This window comes from Panulirus ornatus, chromosome 37 (genome assembly GCF_036320965.1).
Source record: "Panulirus ornatus isolate Po-2019 chromosome 37, ASM3632096v1, whole genome shotgun sequence".
Lineage (NCBI taxonomy): Eukaryota > Metazoa > Arthropoda > Malacostraca > Decapoda > Palinuridae > Panulirus > Panulirus ornatus.
Genome location: NC_092260.1, coordinates 29,783,626 through 29,805,397, shown reverse-complemented (window position 1 = coordinate 29,805,397; position 21,772 = coordinate 29,783,626). Strand labels below are relative to the sequence as shown.

Sequence of the window (21,772 nt, the reverse complement as noted above, 5' to 3'; positions counted from 1 at the left end):
CTTGGTCGTTGTTGGAACCATTCGTGCATTTCTTTTCAACAATTTTAGTCTCCTGACACATCCCTCACCTGGCGAAGGACTTACTTTGTGACGTTATTCACGACCAAACCTTCACCCAAGTTTGTTCTGATACCGTGATTCTTCGTTATTGTCAAGAAACAGAAAAACCATCACTGTAAGAACTCGTTAGCACTGGAGGGGATGCCTTTGGCCTCATGTAAACTGAATCGCCCCCCAGGAGCCCCGTCCTGGTCCAACGTGAAACACAATATAAGAGAAATAGTCTCAATTCCAGGAACAATGGGACAATAACCAGCCGCCGGTGCTACACTCACACACCTACACTTTACCTTTTAATTACCGCAAACATTAATGTTAGCGTCAGACCCCTGGCTGGGCCCTGTCGGGCCTGCTCTCACCTTCAACAGTATTGCCGTTTTGTTCATCTAACTTTTTAAAAAATTTCGCGTTGTTTGCCGCTCTGATAAATTCTGGATGTTCAAGCAAGACAAAATTTTAGCCATAATCAAGCTCTTAGAATTTAGGAAGACAGTACGTGGTTGCCGACTTTTGAAACGAGAATCCTGTAAACTCGTGGACGTTTGCGATCGTATGACTGTGTTGCTGTCGGTAAAGTGTCTCCACCCGGGAGACGCTGGCTTTTTCCCCTTTTCTGCAGCATATCGGCCGCCAGGTCATGTTTCTGGCTGTCGCATTTGAACAGAAGTGCAGTCGTGAATCTACGTGGGTACGCCCGTGAATATACGTGGGTACAGCCGTGAATATATGTGGGGACGGCCGTGAGTATACGTGGGTACAGGCCGTGAATATACGTGGGCACGGCTGTGAGTATACGTGGGTACAGCCGTGAATATACGTGGGCACGGCTGTGAGTATACGTAGGGTACAGGCCGTGAATATACGTGGGCACAGCTGTGAGTATACGTGGGTACAGCCGTGAATACAAGTGGGTATATTCCAGTGATGTAACGCTGTGTCTTGACGTGGACGACTGCTACTCTACATTTCGGGAACGGTGGGTGTGTGGACGTGCGCTCAGTAATCTACATACATTACTGATTTATCTTAACCAAAACTGAAAAAGGCTCAGAGATGATTATTATCATTAATATATTAGTATAGCTTGCACCGCGAAAACATTGACCATAAATAGCATGAACAAAAGTCTACACAGTAAGGTACGCTCAAGACTGCTATGTTCATTGTGGTGTGAGGCATAGTGGGTTGAGGCCAACACAGAGCGTGGCTCCCTTCTCTCTCTCTCTCTCTCTCTCTCTCTCTCTCTCTCTCTCTCTCTCTCTCTCTCTCTCTCTCTCTCTCTCTCTCTCTCCCCACATGAACACATCTGAGAATGAACTACGATGAGCATATGGTCAAGAATAATTAAGATTCCAATTTCGCAAGAGAAATGTTTACTAGATCTATTTCAAAGAAAACCGTAAGTTTTTTCATAGTTTCCTCCGCCGCCACCACCGCCACCACCACCACAGAGCCTCAACATGCAGTCTTTCTTCAGACTTATCTTGCTAGTGTCAACGTACGTACTTAACTCAGTCAACACAACACAACGACCCTTGGGCACGACGGTACTACCATTGACGACGACGGCACGACCTTCCAACACGACCTCACGACCCTTGACCACGACAGGACGACCGTTGGGTGTGATAACCTGGTTTTCAACATACAAACCAAATGTTCTTACATACGTAGTTGACATATCCTGATGCAAACATTATACAACATTATCTCCTAATGTAAACTTATTATACAAATTTGTATTACTCATACCGAGTGTTATGCGTCGCTAACCATCATGTGAATTGTTCTTGTTTTGATAATTCTTCATAGTATCTAGGCCTGTCTTCACTGATTAGTCTGTATAAAATGTGGAACATTTCAGCTGAAATTGTTGAACTGTCGTTGAATTACATTACTTCATGTGTACCATTATTATATTAATATCATAATTATGGCTATCATGAAGATGAGATACATATCACCATACAGTGAAACCTACGTTAACTCCTCTATACTTAAGCAGTATGACTGGTGTAACGTAATTGGATCGAGTGGTTCATGCGCTATGATAGACCCGTGTGATATGACAAACTGTATAAGCGGATTATGATCAGGTAAACACGGATGAGCTACAGTAATCTGATTGGACTGAAGTGAGTGGATGACGCAGTCACAACATTCGGCTTAAGTTGCTTCTGAGTGGCCGACACCTGAGTATCGTCCACCGCAAACTGTCAAGGATAGTGGAGCGGTGATGACCAGAGCGGTGGTGGGGAGGTGGTTAGGAGAGCAGTGGATAGTGGAGCGGTGATGACCAGAGCGGTGGTGGGGAGGTGGTTAGGAGAGCAGTGGATAGTGGAGCGGTGATGACCAGAGCGGTGGTGGGGAGGTGGTTAGGAGAGCAGTGGATAGTGGAGTGGTGATGACCAGAGCGGTGGTGGAGAGGTGGTTAGGAGAGCAGTGGATAGTGGAGTGGTGGATAGAAGAACGATGAATAGCGGGGCCATAGAGAGAGTAGTTAGTGGAAGATTAGTGACGGGTGGAAAACATGTACAGACATTATATATGTATATATATATATATATATATATATATATATATATATATATATATATATATATATATATATATATATATTGTATGTGTGTGAGTGTTTTGCTACGAGCTAATAGTTCTGGCAAATCACCTCGTAATTGCACGTCGCTTGTTCATATCATATATACCAACCGAATAATCACGAAAAACACTGTTGAACTAAGTTATGTAAACCTTTTGTATTATGTATATTTCCTTAGCATTGTCTTTCATCTATAAATGTATTTTGCATCATCGTCATCATAGTGTAGAAGTATTTGTTAATGACTGCATGGTAACTGAGGAGGTGGCCGTCGTACTGGATGTGAGGATGGTTTGTTGTGGTGGTGGTGCAGCGACCAGGGTCAGTGTTGACTGGTGGTTGGATGGGGAGTGATCGTGCGTCCGGTGCGGAGAGACGGTGTGGGACTCTGGTGGTCTTGATGATTTGTTACATCTTGTACTGCTCGAGACAGATCTTCATGTGGTCAAGTTAGATGAAGAGTTAAGTAATATATGTTTTGTATGACAGGTTCGTTGTTAGGAACCCCACTTTTGTATAGTGAAGACCATGTCCTGAGATCACGAGGTCTTAGTACCTCTTTGTAAATATATGAATATCTTTTCTTCTTCCCGAATATTATCTAGCTTTTGTTTGCCGTATTTCTATCTTCAGTGTACTTTATATTGGACTATTTCTGAACATTTTCCTGTTTCAAGATTCATTTGCTTCGTTTTGTTATTGACCAGTGTTTCAATATTGACAAAAGTGTTTTGCTAACAATTTACGAATATACAACCAGCTTGTGTTGGCTAATCCTTTAAAGACCTAATTCCTTTCACCCCATAACAACCTCATAACATCTTAATAACGCGTACATCAGAAACGTACAATATCGTGCCTTGTGCCGAAGACTTCTGAGGAAAATACATTAGTTTTAGAAATTGTGTGGATTTCTCATCAAAGTGTGTAGATGTCACAATGAAGTTTATTGATGTTCCATTGAAGTACGTGGATGTATCAATTATTAAAGATTTCTTTCTCCCTTCACAGTAATGAGAGAGAGACAAGAGACAAGGCAGACGGACCGACCGGGGAACCCAGGTAAAGTGATCACCCCTTTTGTTATGTCACGTAGATTGATTGCCTTGTTTACCTTATCACACTTAACGCCATCTCAGATGTTGTATCAGGCTTTCATGAGGTGCACATCACAATCTTGCTATTCAGAACTCTCTGTAGTGGAGGGAAGTGATCCTTGAGGAGGTTACCTGATCCGCTCAGCCCAGGGAGAAGGGAGGCTCTTCACAGCCCACCTGCCTCAAGATACATAATCTGAAATAGTGATGGAGGCACTAGAACACCTACACTACACTTCTTAGTGCCTGAGTAGATCCAAAACAGGTGAACGTTCCTTCATGTTTCTAGATACTGGATGTTACTCCTGGTAGTGTGTTGGATGTCAATGTTGATCTGCTGTGGCTGGAAGCTTGAACTTGCATCCTCAGATCTTCCAGTATCTGTGTACGGCCGCCTGGGTAATGACTCGGGTCCTTTTAAAACCTCTCGCTGTCCCCTCCTCCTTCTCCTGTAAGTTCAGAATCTACACAGGATCCCCCATGTGGGGTTGTCTCTAAAACCTATGAATATATTACGCCAGTGGCTGGTTGTCGCGTCGGGCGGTGAATTATGCCGGGAATTTGCATATAGCTTCGAGATGCATCATTCCAAAATGGCCTCTTCATCTGCCACCCTGTGCACGGGTCGCGAGACCCAGTAATCCCAGGAATGGTGGAGGAGGCGCACCGCTTGATCCCATGTAGTGCCTCAAAGTGCCCTTGGCCCACTTTTGCCAACCTGGTGTATGAGACTCGCGTCGGAGTGAGACAGACAGTTATAGCTGTTCCAGGTTTGTGTGTTGTTTCTGGAGGCTGTGTATACATGTGAGAAATATTTAACGAATGCTAAGATTGTAACTGCACATCATACATACATACATACAGCACTGCATCATACATGCTACCCTGCATTAACACACCACAGCACATCATGCACTCTACATTAGCACACTACATATACATACTACATTATAAGAAGCACACTACATCATACATATTACACTAGCACACATATTACACCACACTTTACATACTATACCAATGCATACTTTTTATACATTATACATACTATACTACAATCAAGGTGCCCGGCCGCTGCTGTGCATACTATTGCCTTAGCTGCTGTAGCATCATCCTTGTGTACCGTCATCATCAGACAGTAATGTGGAGAGTTGCAAGTCATAAGAGCAGCTTCGGCATGCATTACCTGTCACCAATATTTGCATGTAAGCAGCTGAGTCTTAGGGTCGTCAGGTGTGTGTATCTTGTCTCCGTCGCTGGTCGAATACCTACACATAATGTGTGGATTCCGAGAAACGATTGTATGCTTTCCATATATATATATATATATATATATATATATATATATATATATATATTATATGTGTGTGTGTGTATGTATGTATGTATGTATATACCATATTGTGCAGCAGTAGAGATATAACTGTAAGTTAAGCAAGTAGAAATAGACGGAACTAATTCATGGAAGCGAAGTAATAGCCTTTATATCGCCTCCGAGAAGATATGTGGGAACCAGACAAATGCCAGAAATGTTTTTCTGTGAAGACGGCAAGTCCTGCCCACCGTCACCTGGTGGTCCACGCTCACCATGACTCCCCGTCTGGTGCCGTCACCTGGTGGTCCACGCTCACCATGACTCCGTCTGGTACCGTCAATAGCTTCAGGTTTCCTGCTTGTTTTTTCAGCAGTGGATCAAGTTGCCTCGCTCGTCAACAGACGATAATGCAGACATGTTGGTCCTTCTCGTATGATGTAGGTCCATGATGGCATGTGACACTCGAGTGGAGAGGACAAGTTAAAATTCCACGTTTCCATGTGTACACACACACACACACACACACACACACACACACACACACACACACACACACGTGGTGTAATTGTTAGTGTTACTGACCATAAGTCAGCATTAGCATGCCCAGTATTGGACCCGAAGACGTTCGAATCCATGGTGTGATAGTCGGCCTACACCCAACTTAGGTGTTCATCCTCTCTTAGGGGCTGGTCGATAAATAGGAGCCTGGGGCGCAGTGTTCAAATGATGTGGCTCATTCGTTGGTAATTCCTTTATTTCGGCCAGTGACCTCCCGCCCTCACTACATTCTTGGAGCTCTCGGTAGCCAGGCTGCCAAAGGCCAGCCACAAAATTCTTCATAAGACATCAAGGTACAAACCGAGCCATACGTGTGCCATACCAGCACGAACCATTCAGCATCAATCATCTGCCCTGCAGCGCACCAGGATGTGTAGACATCTGTATACTATAAGGAACCGCTCGGGAGCAGCTATGTGCCTGCTAGATCAACAGGAACCACCAAACACCAGCCATATGTTGGCTAGAAAAGCAGAGACCAATGATCTGCCAGACCATAAGGAACCATCATGGGTCAGCCTTGACGTCTGCCAGGACTTCAATCACGATCCAAACTTTGTTTGCCTAGCTCCCCTAGGACAACCTATACAGCCTTCCAGGCCTTGGGACGACCTAGACGGTTTGCCTGACCCCCTGGGACGACCTAGATATAGTTTGGCAAAGACAGCTATGTACCATCTATGTATCTAGCGGACGGACTCCCTCCCCTGATCCATCACCTGATTGTAATGAATTCTGTTTTCTCTTACAAGACAATATGAGAGTTGTTAGAGCAATCGTACTCATGATGAGAGCTGATATTGTAGCTATCCTACTCGGTCATACGAAAATCTATATCACCATATGCAAGTTTGCCCTTGTATATCAGGTCAGCTGTTGCCCACGGCACCAACTGGGTTGTCCACTCGTTTACCAGAATACAGAATCCCTGGAAGTTCCAGTTAACCACCACGATCCTCGTAATCTATTAGAATTAAGTCGGAAATAACGAGACTATAACCACTCCGTAACGACCCTGTGATTGGCTCGATGCGTAATCACGCCGTCATTAAAGAGCTGCTGTAAACAAGTTGGTAATGGCTCTGATCCCACTTCAATTAGCGGGGACGGAATTCCGGAGTTATAATGATTGTGGGTTTGTTAAAGCTTCCTGATGCCTTGCAAGGGCCATCCATCCCAGACGTGATGAGCTGGTCAGGTTGGTGTCTGGCTCTGTGTCTGGGATGTTACATAGATACACAGGCCACACAAACCCAAGGTCCAAGCGAGGTGGTCTGGCCTTATTGGTGATGACACTTCCGAGCACAGATGATGACATACCTGGCACTAATGATGACGTGTTTGAAACTGATGATGACCTGGTGAGAGGCTTGGTTCAGCCACCAGTTATTGCCCTGCAAGCAGCAACTGTGAGTGCCTGCCACTTCAGCTGAATCATGATAGAAAATTGATTTAACATTACCCTGGAAAAGCCACTAGATCGTAGTGTATGCTAAAGATGTTAAAATATTCCAACTGGACAGTATCTCCGTAGGACCAGGATGCCTTGCTTTCAGACTAAGAGAGGCAAGCACTTCGTACAGCTAACCAGCTCAGATTTCACTCTCGGACCTGAGCAACGAGTTACGTGGGTAAGAAATCAAGATTGTACAGGAGGCGCGTGCTTATCAGCGGACGCCGCAGGATATGAGACCCGTACCCTCGTGTGCTCCACTTTTAACAGTGACACGACACCAGATGCTGTCCACACCATACTTTTCTACACGGAGAACAGGCGGATGCCAGGCCGACGCTCGTGCTTTCATTACTCTTTAAGAAGTCCTTCCCCAAGTCTTGCCATACCTACAGCCTTGCCAGGGTTGTTTTCCTGTTGTTTGCTGTTGATGTTGAATATATAATCGTGAGGGTGGGTTTGTCAAGTGCCTGGAGGCGGCGTCGTTCGTGAGGGAGTTTATGCAATCCGGACAACGCTGGCAGAGCGACGTGATCCACTAGTCAAGGGCACGTGTTGAGGAGGGTGAGGTTAGCAACCCGGGCAGTGTTGTAACCTCATCATAACTGTAGACGAAAGGGACAATAGTCTAACAGAACAGTGGAGCATCGTGTATAAACGTCGCAAGATGTGAAAACGACGCGAGGTATCACTTTAACATACCATTGAAAATCGCAGGGGATGTAATAGACACCTTTTGTGTGTGGAAGCTGCAGGGAGCGACGGTGGGCTGACTTTTACAAGTGAGACAAATGTGTAATTAATCTTTCGCCTTAATATATTCAGGATATGCAAATGAGGCTGTCATGCATAAGAGAATATCTGTTCCTTGGGCAAGAAAACTGATGATTAATGTCAGTCGTGATTTTGATAACAAATGAACCGCAACAAATATCAAACAAATTGACATTTGTTTGCCATTTCCACGTAAGTGAAGGAGTGTCAGAAACAGATGACAACCTTAGAGGGGAAAACCTTACTTGGCTCTTTTCTCTGTTCCATCTTTTGTAAAGTGATACAGGAGGGGAGATTTTCCAGGCCCCATTCTGCCACCCTTCTTAGTCAGCTTGTATGACACGCAGGGAATACATGAGCAGTATTCTTTCTCCCTTATCCTCAGGATGATGAATACGAAATCTTGAGAAGTTTCATAAATTTGCTTATTACAAGCGGTCCGTTTCTTATTTATCTGAATACGTAGTCCAGTCCCTGTTGTTCACCAGTTGTAAACTTCATTTATCATATAATTAGCCAAATCCTTCACTGTGTTATCCAAACCATATTAACACTTTTCTCTCGGCGATGCTATTTTCTTCTTTTGGAATGTGTTTGCAATCCCTTGCCCGTCTGTTCATCGTACTTACCTACAACACTCCTGTGCTCACCTCTGTATTTGCTTCTTTATCTTCACACGCACCTGGCTCACCTTGCATTGTCGTCTGGTATTCTCTTCTTCGCTCGCTTTGTCCTCAGGTGTTATTGCACCGCGGCAGCTCCACCTGGGGTTATGAATGTCATTTGATAATATAAGCGAGTCTGGTGAGCCGGGAAGGAGGTCAAAGGAGGCGGTAGAGGTAAACAAGTCAGCAGGTTGGTGGTGGGTTATGAGGTAACACATTGAAAGGGACGGAGGCGTGAAGGAACGTGTGTCACTAGGTTGATGATGTGTTATGAACTGATGAAGGAAACTCGCCGAATGTTGAGGCTTGTGAGACAACTCACTGGAAGTCAGATAAAGCAAACAGTAGGTGTTAGAAAGGGAACACTTAACAGATACTTGAAGTTTATCAACAAATATTAGAAATTTAAGTGAAATCAAACATATTTGAAAAACACAAATAGTATTGAATAACTAATACGTTATATACGTTCGAGAAAAAGTTTATGTAAAGCTTTTGTGAGATGGAAGAAACAAAGGAATAAATCACTGATGGTGAGGAAGTAGTGAGGCTCATTCTACCTGGCGCCTGAGTGACCTTCCTCACTTTCTGCTGAGTTAAGAGGTCTGACATCTTATTCTCGTGTACCTGAAGGTGTCATCTTACCCAACAGCACAGCCACCTCGGGTCAGGCCTGGGAAGAACATATCACAGTCTGTAATGTATCTACTTCGGAAATGATTAGATTCATATTTAGAGCCTTAAAAACGTTGAAGATTAATCGGACATGTAAGGCATAGCTTATATTACATAACAGTTGAAATCACAGGTCAAATAACAATGAAATTCCAATATTTCTGGAGACATTATGATATCATATCAGCTGTTTGCATCTACGTGTTAAAAAGTGAGTAACAATGCTTTATATACCAACAAGACCTTAGTTAGTCGTCTTTATCTAGGTATTCCTAAGTATGCCCGTCTCTACATAGCAGCAGATTAGACCCTAAATTCGTTAACTTGAATATCGGGTCATATGATGTAAAGGTGTTCATGATGTCAGTATGCAACCATATGTGATCTCAGTAGGACAACACCTGTAGTCTCTACATGACATCAGCTGTCGTCTCTCCATGACACCAGCTGCAGTCTCCAAATGACACCAGTTGTAGTCTCTCCATGACACCAGCTGTGGCTCCAGTGCACCAGCTTCGATCTGTGATCTATCAGTTGATATATTGCAGCGAGCGTAAATTGGCTTCACTGGTGTATTCATCCAATTTCAACTCCGAAACCATTCCAGCTAAAGCAGACCAGTCCAGGTCAGGCCAGACCACAACACCCCTCTGGAACACAGCTTTCTTGCCCAGATACCCCCAACTTAGCCAATCTGCCTGTCTGTCCTTGCTCTCCGTGGTTGAAGCCTTATATTTGGTCCTCTAAATTGCTTTGAATTTTGTTCCTACATTTCTGTTTTTCTTCCACTGGAGTCTTCTGAGGTGTGGCCCAGCTTTCAGTGTTACATTGCTTCGTATAACTTTTCTAGTGCAGCTTTTCAATCCTAGTTCTGTTTCCAGTCTGTCAAGTGCACTTTCATGTACGCTTCCTCGCACATTGTCACTGATTCTTATACAGCTTCCAGTGCTGCTGCTGTAGCTCCCAGTGCTACATCTGTAGTCTTTAGTGCTGCCTCCAGCATTGCTTCTGCAGTTTCCAGTGTTAATTTTTTTGTAGGTGCCTGTGCTGCAACTTTAGCTTCCACTGGTACTTGGTAACTTCCAAGGCTATTTCTGTAGATTCCAGTGCTACACCCGAGTTTTAGCACAACTTCCAGCCTAGTGCACGTTTGACAGATGTTGCTACTGGAGCAGCCTGTAGGTCGTCGCGTGCAGCCTTTACCATGTTGGAGTCTGAGCGGCTCCCTGGGGTCCTGGTGATGTTCGCAGGTTTTGTTGTACAGCTTCTCGAGTTCAGATTGACTTCGTCCTGTCGTCTGAATTACTTCCTATTGTTGGGAAAATTGAAATATTTCGGTTCACTTGTTTTTCCGGATAATTCTTATGCCTTTGTCGTCCTGAAAATTCTATTACTCGGATCATTCGAGGCGCCTTTGTTATCAACTCAGGCAAACATAGAGTCGGTGCTTCTCTCATTCAAGGTAAAATCTATGTACTTCCAAAATATTAGAGAAGAATATGAGGTTTGTTGTCGGTATGATTGTCGTCAAGAAACGCTTAACAAATGTGGAAGATCACCTCAGTCGAGTCAGATATCTCGGGACATGGTACTTGAAGCGGAACAAAAAAATCCTTACCTTTCTCAGGTCCGTCCGTGTATGTCTCCCACTTTAAGCTGTTGGTGTCTCAGTGATTATTTATTGTTGGTTCCCGGAGACTGGGCAATAACCTCGGACATTCGCTATGAATCACCTTCCTCCAACCACCACGGGGTCCTGACGGTGAAGTCCCTGGCCTGGCCTGGGTCGGTTATTAGCTTCATGTGTTCCCCCGTACTGTACTGTACCATGGCTGTCTTTACCGTGATAAATATACAAATGTTTCTAAAACAGACAATGCTGATAAAGATGAATATTGTCCACTTATGATTTCTTTAAGTGTTTATGAAAAGATCTGCGCATACGTATTGGTTTTATAGTGGTCCAGCTGGATGGTTGAGTCGGTAGGTCTGACAGGAAACAGACGTCTCTGGGAACGTCCTTTATAAGGCGGCGACGGGGGATCAGAGGACCTAGTGAGGTGATAGTCCAGACGTCGCCAGGAACTCCCACCGGAGGGATGGAGAGGCAGTCGCCTCTCACTAGACATTTAGCTTCAGTGGCCTGGATTCCCGCGCAGGGAGGATGATGTGCCTGGTTTCCGGGGAGGAGGTCCTGGGTGCCAGGCAGATAGGAGTGAGCTGTGGAGCAACAGAGAAATGCGTTCGTGCAATAGTTTCTCGGCTGGACATTATTGTGGAGTTTGAGGAGACTCTTCTTGTGCCGTCCAGCCTCAGATGCAGCAAACACCTAACTGGACGTAAACAAATAAATATGAAAGGTTTTCCCGGACCCAAGAGAAGACAAAACCTGGCGAGGAAATACTAAAGTTTCGTCAATGCGATTCTTGATGTGTTGGTTGTTAGTGTCCTTGCCAGCCATGACCTGAGGTGTGGTTGTGCCTCATGTACGTCATGGGAAGTTTGATGTATATATATATATATATATATATATATATATATATATATATATATATATATATATATATATATATATATATATATGGCGATGGGAATGAATAAAGGCAGACAGTGTGAATTGTGTGCATGGGTATATAAGTATGTGTCTGTCTGTGTATATACATGTGTACGTTGAGATGTATAGGTATGTATATTTACGTGTGTGGACGTGTATGTATATACATGTGTATGGGGGTGGGTTGGGCCATTTCTTTCGTCTGTTTCCTTGCGCTACCTCGCAAACGCGGGAGACAGCGACAAAGCAAAATAAAAAAAAAATAAAAATATATGTCGTCATCCGTTTTCTTGGTCTTGTCTTACTTCATCTTTCAAGATCTACAACTTTTCATTTTAGTTCACACTGCCCCTGTTGACAGGATACATGATTCCTTTTTCCTCCTTGGATTTGCCGTCTCTTGCATTATGTTAACTGTAGAGCTGAGAAAATTGTGTTGGTCGTAAGGTCAAAAGTACATAAGAGATAACATGAAACTATCATGTTATGATATATGAATGTTATCATGAGAGCAGTGAGTGTGTATGTGCAGGAAGGAACAAGGCATTGCTGGCAGCAGACTCGGGTTGAGCAGATGAGAGCAGGAAGTAAGGTCTTTCTTTGTATTATCTTACTCACCGAAACGAATAGGAAGAAAACGTTGGTAAAAAGAACAACGAAAAGTCACAAAGCTGCAGCATGTTGAATGGTCACATGCTAGTTTGTTGTCAAGGAGGGAGGGTCCAACACGGGTGGCAGAAGGGAGGGTGTGGTCGTGGTGTCAGAAGGGAGGGTGTGGTCGTGGACGTGAGACCAGAACAAGAAGAATAATGACTAGTTTTCCGAAGAACAGAGCCAGCTTGTGGCTGGGTAAATTTGTACTTATACCTTCTGTATCATTATACCAACCATATCATTATACCTACCATGTCATTATACGTACCATGATACCATTATACCTACCATATCATTATACCTACCATGTCATTATACGTACCATGATACCATTATACCAACCATATCATTATACCTACCATGTCATTATACGTACCATGATACCATTATACCAACCATATCATTATACCTACCATGTCATTATACGTACCATGATACCATTATACCTACCATGTCATTATGCATTATCAGATATACTTATTTCTACTATATCTTTATCAGATTGAATGCTACCTCAGTGTACTGTACCGGATATACCTACTATATTATTATACTGCACCATATATGATATTCTTGTACCTACTTAATCATTTTACTATCAGATAAACTTATACCAACTGTATTACCATATTGTATCAGATAAACACACCTTCTGTATCATCACATATACTGTATCAGATAAACTGATATCAACTATTATTATACAGTATCAAGTAAAGACATTATATCACTGCGGTGTATCAGGCAAACTTATATCTACTGCATCATTATATTGTAACCACAAAACTTGTAAGCCTCATCTTAGTGTTCGTTCATGATGAACTCATCACAGACTATGAGTCGCATGTAATATTCTGGTTTGCATTATTACCATTATTACAGCCATTATCCTAACCTGCTATATAAATGATGTTTTCAATAGGCACAAAACGCGTTATGCAAGAAATGTGAAATAGAAAGTGGTCCTCTCACCCCAGTGGTCCTCTCACTCCAGTGGTCCTCTCACCCCAGTGGTCCTCTCACTCCAGTGGTCCTCTCACTCCAGTGGTCCTCTCACTCCAGTGGTCCTCTCACTCCAGTGGTCCTCTCCACCACATGCTCTTCTCCATCACACGATTCTCTACACCACATAGTCTCCGTAAGATAGTCTTTTCCACCATATAATCCTCTCCATTACTTGATCCTCTCCACCACATGATCCTCTCTATCACATAAGCCTCTCCACCACATGATCCTCCACCATAATCCTCCATCACATGATCCTCTCCATCACTAACTCTCATAACTGAAAGTGTAATATAACTCGTAAAACAATCCATGCCAGAGGTGGGGATTCCAGTTAAATTTGGAAACTGTTGCACTTCAGATGTGATTTGATTCAAGGGAAATATAAAACGTCATGGATCATACACAAATTGTATTCATCCAATATTTCGTATCTGCTGAACCATTTGTTTGAATTTATAGCAAACATGTTCGTTCTTTGATGACGTGTATGGATGGCCTGAATTTTTTTTATCGATATCCTTATGTTATCTGTGACTACATGCGTTAATTCACTCATGCCTTGCAGCTGGCACAACACGGGACCACTACAGTCGTCCTCACAAGTACAGGTAATCCAGACAGCAGCATCCTCATCCCGCAGCTCCGAAATGAAGCCTCTTCCCCTGACTCGTGGGCTTCGAGCTCACAGAGAACCAGACACACAAAGTTGGACATTGTCGAGGACCAGTAAGGATCAGAGCCTGTGTGGTGTCTGGTCTGTCCTGCCAGATGAGACGTCAGTGCTAGGACGGCATGTCAAGGTATGGGTCACACGAGGAGATACTGAAAGGTTGCATGTGAAGACTTTATGATAACTTCGTTGATCGATCTCGTGTGTGTGGAGTACGTTAGTGGATCCACATCATATGTACAACCTTTTGTGGAGGTAACCACGGGTGGAGGCCGTGATGTGAGCATGTGTAAAATAGGTGGAATATAAAGATGAAGGTTAATGATGTCATAGCTACCATCTCTGGAGAGGTTACCTATTTATTTGTGGAGGTCATAAGAATAGGTCATATATAGATAATGTGCAGGCTGTAAATGGGGTTCATTTTAGACGGGTTCCATTTATGTGGTTCCATGGGTAAAGAACTGCGTGGAGATGATATGAAACAGGTGGAGGCGTGAAAGAAGGACTGGAGGTGCACCAGGTATGATCCTCCAACAGACAAAAATAATCCAATAAATACTATGAAACGTTGCCTGATGACCTCATAAACTGCCCCCCTGCTGTGTTGTCTCATTAGGTTCTGCTATATTACCCCCAGAGCCGGCTGTCATCAACACCCTCCACCTTGTGTGCCGAGAGAACCACGTCATTCCTTTCTGAATTCCTTTCTTTTCATACTTTTGTAATGTGAAAAAAAACGAAAATATTTCTTGTTTGTTTATGGTGTGGGTTGCCTGAGGCCAGGCGTGGTGTGGGCTGGTGCCTCGCGCATCGTATGGTCGCTGGGAAGCCAGTTGGGATATAACAAATTGATAATTATCTATCTATAGATATCTAGTTCTACCTCAGCTGCAAGAATGTACTGAAAAATGAAATCAGTGGTGGCAAAGATATACAGCGTGTGGTTGTGGTTTAACACAGTGTGAACGTCGGATAAATTAGTATTTTCAACGCGAAATATATTAAAGTGAAGCATTTTGAAATGCCCAACACAAATCATGAAATTGGTCGAGTACAGCACAGCGCCATCGAGCGAGATGGAGACCAACTTCTGCATAAGAGAACAGATCATAAAGTTCATTGTATCAAAACAAATCTCGAATTTGGTAAAAATGCTGACAACCGGAAGAATATCCATTATAATCACAGACGCCACCACCAAACCAAAAGTCTGACAGATCAACGAATGTAGGGAGGTGCTGACAACAACACAATAAATCTTTTGCTAGAATGGTGTGAGCAGGAATATGTCGGAAATAGTATAGCAAGATGGCCGCCCCTCGTTACCGGAGGCGTCATTCATCATGGCGGTCGACACTCGTTATTTTCACCAGCAGATGGCGGGCGGACGGAGACCCATCAGCATTTTTTACTTTCTTCCTCGTCCGAGGATCGTCAGCAGCGGGAGTTTTAACGCTCGTTTTAGACCTGGTGACGCACGCCGCAATACAGGTGTACCTTCCACCCAACCCACACCCTCCCAGCCACACAGGTTTCAACGGTCTGCTGAAATAACCGTAAAAGCTGAAACCACACAAGAGTTACATACAGTAGTTTAGAAATTGGGACTGTAAGAAACGAAGGAGGATTACACACTCTCCACACAAGTGACGGGGTGGCGGTCCACTGACTGGTGATATTCACAGTGGGGCTGTTCTTGTGGCGGTCTGTACCAGCTGGGATGGGCTCGATATAGGAAAGATAAGGTGGGTCTGGGGGATGAGAGTTGTGTAGATGTTCTTGACTTCACACACATGGTGTCTAAGTGTCTTGAGTCTACAGTGACCTTCCTCATGAGAGTTAGTTTTTCTGCAGAAAGTCACTCATTAGCTTTCCATCACTTAACAGACTGCGCTCTTCACTGAGACGGGTCTATACTTCATCACATCCTCATGATCTTCTCTCTCATAGATGGTTTGAATTTTGCCCTCTTCCACTCCCTGTACAGTTTACCTTTCTCTATCGACGTAATGAGCAACATTATAGGTAATAACCTGTCGTGTGTCTCTGCACACAACTTTAGCATATAACGTGACACACCATCAGGAGGACAAAGAGCCTTTTTCTGGTCAAGACGCTTTTGTGTGTGAATACGTGCGTGCGCGCGTGTGCTTTGGACTTTACTGCAAAACAAAGTTCCTTTGTATCCTCATGCCTGCCCTTGCGAGGGTTGTAAAAGATTCCTCAGGCTCTCTTTAACCTTCGACAGTAAAGAAAGAAATTTAAGTCTCGGGAACTCATCTAAGGTCCCAATAAAAATTGAGGTGAAAGTTTTCTCGTTAGGTTATTCTTAAGCTGACTGAGGTGAGACGTGGTGGCTGGTTCCTGATGGTGGCTGGGTCATTCATTTGCTTGACGCTCCTGGCAAGATAACCCAAAGATAACATAGGTTATGTGGTAATCCTTCGTCGGGGAGCCCATCGGCAAGATAACCCGAAGATAACACGGTTGATGAGGCCCATCCTTAGCTTAGGTCCCGCTCACTTAACAGTGCCCTCCCTTGCGGGGGTCCTGCTGGCCTGACGACCCTTAGATGTCCTTGAGAAGGCGCCCTCCCTCGCTGGGGTCCTGCTGGCCTGGTAATCCACACCTGGCACGAGGGTCTGCGACTGCCAGGCCCTAGATATTGCTGGTTTAAGGATCACTTGCCCTTAGTGACCATGACGTACTTTAACCTCCCTCCTCCCTACCCTTGTCTTTTCTTTACGGTCCTCATTGTGTTTCTTACCTTTCCCTCGCTCCTCTACATCACCCAAGTTGAACATCACATTCCCGCACACTCCACCACACCCACTATATCTCATTCTCTCACACCTTATGCCATAATCCTACCCTTAAACTCACATTCACACAAACCTTCACCCAGTAGAACCTATACTACATTACACCCACAGAGCCACACTCCCACAATCCTGAACCCTATACAGCTATGCTAGGAAGTCAGTGCCCATCATGCAGTAGCTAATGTTACAAGAAATTTGTGTTGTATTTTGTGAGGGGTTGTCCTCCTGTCACATCAGCTGCTTCTTGCCCTTCTTTGAGTCAAATCGTTTTTTCTCCAGCCTCTATTCCGTGCGCAAGAGGGCTCGAGCAGCAACGACCTCACGGGAGGAGCCGTCTGGAAAGGAGTGTTACTCTTAATGTTCCTCATTTTACGAGAACTCTAATATTTGGTGCCGTGAGGAAGTGTCGCCTGGTGGAGTAGTGGCAGGTAGTTGGAATCTTGTTGGATTTAGGTAAACTCGTTACAGTCGTACGGCTCTTTTACCTGAACCCTTTTCGAGGTTGACGTTTAATGTAAATATCTCCACACGGATTGAAAGAACATTTACGTAGATAATAAGCACACCTAACCTTCCCTGAGCCAAGCACAGCGATTGATACTCAAGGTGTTGATGCCTCTCATCACGACAGATCCTCTCAATCCTACAAAGTACCATTTCTTAGAGACTAATTACTTGTTGCCATTCATCTGGCCTGTCACACTTGTATGGGCTCCTACTGGTGGTAGTACAGCCATCTGGCCTGGTCCGCCTGTCACGACTGCTGGCGACGACAGAATCTGATGAAGCAAAAATATCACGGGAAAATCCTCCACTAGTCAAGAAGTTGGCCTTTCGTCGACAGACGGCGCTGCTGGGAAATAAGGTTACAGGATGTTCCTCACGGGAAATGTAGGCTCTCTCTCTCTCTCTCTCTCTCTCTCTCTCTCTCTCTCTCTCTCTCTCTCTCCTATGAACCATCAGAGCGTTGAACCTGTTAAGAAGTAGAGAGAGTGGTGAAATTTTACCATTGGGCGGTGCGCTCATTAAGTAGACAAAATTTCAATCTACTGATGTAGGTATGCAACTGAATCCAAACAGCGACAGACCACGTAGTCTTACCGAGGCTGTTTGTGACAGCGTTATGCATTCAATCGATTGCCTGTGTGATTCCAAAGTGCTTTTTGTGTGTGTTTGATCTAACTCGAACTATATGAGTTTCCTCAATGTATCCGGATACACCGCAACCCCCAAGACATATTCATGGATGATGAATGAACCTCCTGAAAATTGAGTCTTGGGAAAGATGGGGTAACCTTTGACCCTGTCATAAACCACAGCAGGTTCTTCCCAGATGGGACTCGGTAGTCTAATCTCAGACGACCCAGTGTACTTCCACCCTGAATGGGACAGTAATATCATGACGATTATTATCAGTATACGACCCTCCAAGACCCACTCTCCCGCTAACATCCTCTCCCGCCCAGGCCAATTATACTCTCCTCCCTCTTTATGATGGACTTTCCTTTTTTTTCTTGGAGATGTATACATGGTAGAACATACGTGATGGTGTCATCCTTGTCCGGCCACATACACCAGAGACAGAATAAAAGTCACACACGCTGTGCAACTGTATTGAAAACAACTGAGAGATGTCGCTGCAACTTCCATCGTCGTTTCGACTGTCATGTTTTGAGTTCAAAGAACCGTTGACAGGAAAGACACGAACGCTATGAAAAGAATCCGGTGGAAAAAAAGACATGAAAAACTCTTTGATATTAAGCCTTCTGGCGGCGTACGTATGTTGGCGGGCTCCAGGCTGGAGGCGTGTTGTGGATCTGCTACTGAGAGTGTCACCCTCAGGTGGAGTGGTAGAACTTGGCTGTGCCTGTGGCCACGTTGTGCTGCTGTACAAGGTTAAGGTCTGCTGCACCAGGATTAGGTTCTGTTGCACTCACTCGATGTCAGAGACGCTGTTCACGCTTATGAGGTCTCGTCTTGACCTATCGACCCTCCTGGTCGCCCAACATGACCACATCGTCAAGCTGGGGAGAGAAGAGCAATACGCTGGGTGGAGGAGTTGCGGGTATGATGCAGGGATGAAGGCCATCCACAAGACGCTATCGTCGGCCCGCCTTCTTTTAAGAATTGCAACGAGCGGGGTCAGTGATGGCGTACTTCACGCCAAGCTTGGTTGGGGCCACACATCACCTCCGCCTAGCTGCACAGCTTCGAGATGCATCGAGATACGCAAACCAAACAGGTCACAGATGCCAGACTGAACTAAAACGAGGTTATCTGCTGACCGGCTGTGAGTAAAAGGAACTTTGAGAATCATCCGCTTCACAGAAAAAAAAATAGCGTTCAGTTGTACGTTCCTTGCCTCAGTAAACTTATTTGAGTTTCAGTTTCTTTTGTGTCAGTTTTCGAGAAAAAACTTCAAATGTTTTCCAAAGTCGTCAACTTATACCGCTTGCAGGAGACATCTGGTCTAAGGTCTTCCAGGCAACAATCCAGCGTGTGTGGGAACAGGTTGTGAGGAGTCTCTCATGAGGAGAGGAAGTAGCGTACGGTGAACGAAGATGAAAGCGAATCCAAACATTCATTACTCTAGTTTTCTTCTTCCTTTTAGGTTCCCCATAAAAGCTTAATTCAGTTCCTTACTTGATACCAGTTCTAATGTACAGTCGCTTAGATAACTCTGAAAAGACAGCAACAGTAAGAATTTGGTGACTGTCCTGGCAGAGGTATGTATTATTCCTTGTCCTCAGGCGTATGACACATTCTATTTCCCGTGTTATATCTCGCTGTGTTTACATTCTCTTGACAGTCGTCGAATATTCTAGAATATTCCAGAGTGTTCGGGACGTCTGAGCGTCTCTGGAGGAAATGTATTCATTCCAGGCTTAATATGATAATGTTGTGGGGGAATTACACGATATTAGTCACGTAATTTGCCCACTCGTGAGCCTAACCCGTGGCGTGACATTACTTGTACCCGTTACCGCAGGATGACTGTAACGGAACGTGTGTTTCTGCGACAGTTGCAGTGAGTTAGTTGTAAACCTGTCGTAAATTTTTGGAAGTGTTGCGTAAGTCTGCGAAAATGATCAAGTTAGTGAGAAAACCCACCTTGACGCGGAGGACCAGTGTTCGTATGTTACTGAACGACCTGAAGTATCATGTATGGGAAATCTGCTGCAAGATAGGATGACCCTAACGTAGTGGGTCACCATCTTTACTTATCATGGAGGACGTCCTGGTGGGGCAATGCCCTAACTTACCATGGTATGGGAGCTTAAGTTAGTGGTACCCATCCTGTATAGCAGTCTTGACCGACTGAATGTTGCAAGGAAATGGGGCGGGTTGACTCATTTTGTCGTTAATTAGAGGGAAAGCAACAATGGTAAATTAGAGAGAGAGAGATTGGAAGTGATTAGGGAGAACTTCCTCTGAAGTAAGTTAGAATGATGACGGCAAATTAGCTAGAGGAACAGCGGAAGATTAGTCGGTAGAATTTTCGAGTCCAATGGAACGCATTACTCTGTTAATTGGAATGATTTATCGTATGTTGACTGGAATGAGCTGGTGTAAGTGATCTGGAGTGAACTGGTAAAGCATTACGGTAGCGTGCTGGCGAGACTATTCGAATTTTGATGAGATGTGTATCATTGTGACCCCTCGAGCAATGGAGAAAGACCCGCGAGAACGACACCAGCACGACCATGGAGTATCACAGTACGACCACTGGGTATGATGAGGGCCACTTGGCCTTTGACCTGGCCCTCAAAACTCGAGACAAAGCCCACACCGTCATGACTTTAACAAGGAAAACCAAGAAGTGTTGGTTATCAGAAAAAAATGTTGTATTGACTTTTACTGTGATCATAAACCTTCACACATAGCCAGAGATTGTTTTCCTACGTCGCTCATCTATACGTGTTTGTTGTGTTTGTGGTCCAGCCTGAGTGTTCCTGTGTTCTGAGATGTTCAACAACGTTCAAATTCCCTGATGAGGAACCCTGGATAAATGCCAGGGCTCGTAAGCAATTATCCAATATCACCCGTTAACTACAAGTCGTTAATATTTTACCCAAGATGCCTTTTGTAATTACTGGTGTTTGGAGGAATGTATCAGGAGGACCGACAGCAAGTGTTATAATTTAGCCAGGAACTGTTGTGTTTTAGTGTTGAATCTTCCTACGTTAGTGATCGTTGTGAGTTGTGAGTTGCTGGCCAGTAGGATTAACTATGAAAATATTACCGAGGCACGTATGAGTGTCTCGGAAGGTTTCGTTAATCAACGAAGACTCGTAAGTTACTCGGTAGACTTATTATTATCAAGGAAGGTGTTGTAAGTTGGTGGGAGAAATATCATTTGTTAGGGAAAGGTCTTATAAATTACCAGGAAGATGTGTCGACTCTCGAAACGTAATGAGAACTGCCACAATTTACTGCTGGGGTAGTCAGTAGTTTGTGGCATAACAAGGCGTGATCAGACTTGAGAGAATTCTTGTGACAAGAAACAGGACTGACAAGGAAAGATTGCAGCCATATGAACACATCACTTGGACTAGAGGGATGCCATTAATGATGCGTTGCATCACACTTCGGTTCTCACTCTCTTCTTTCAGTCCCTCACAGCAGGAGGATGGAAGCACATGCTCAAACTCCGGCACTGATAAGGTATACACACACACACACACACACACACACCTCAAACATGGCGGTACGACCCTTGAGCAGGACGGTAGGACACCCAGGCATAATGACCCTTTAAGGACAAGGTCAGTTATCTGATTGTTGTACCCAAGAGTCTTCCTGTCATGCTCAGGGGTCGTGCCGTTATGAGCAAGGGTCGTACCTTCGCGTGCTCAAAGGTCGTA

At 44.3% G+C, this 21,772-nt stretch overlaps 1 long non-coding RNA gene across 1 annotated transcript in view; it reads left to right on the top strand.

The window, feature by feature from the left end:
• The first annotated feature begins 2,999 nt into the window (after window positions 1-2,999).
• The window catches only part of LOC139760734 (uncharacterized), a 55,344-nt gene continuing 36,571 nt past the window's right edge, over window positions 3,000-21,772 (top strand). The window contains exons 1-3 of the long non-coding RNA XR_011715397.1: window positions 3,000-3,120; window positions 3,671-3,721; window positions 13,978-14,212. This is a non-coding gene — a long non-coding RNA (uncharacterized lncRNA). The remainder of the gene's footprint in view (window positions 3,121-3,670; window positions 3,722-13,977; window positions 14,213-21,772) is intronic.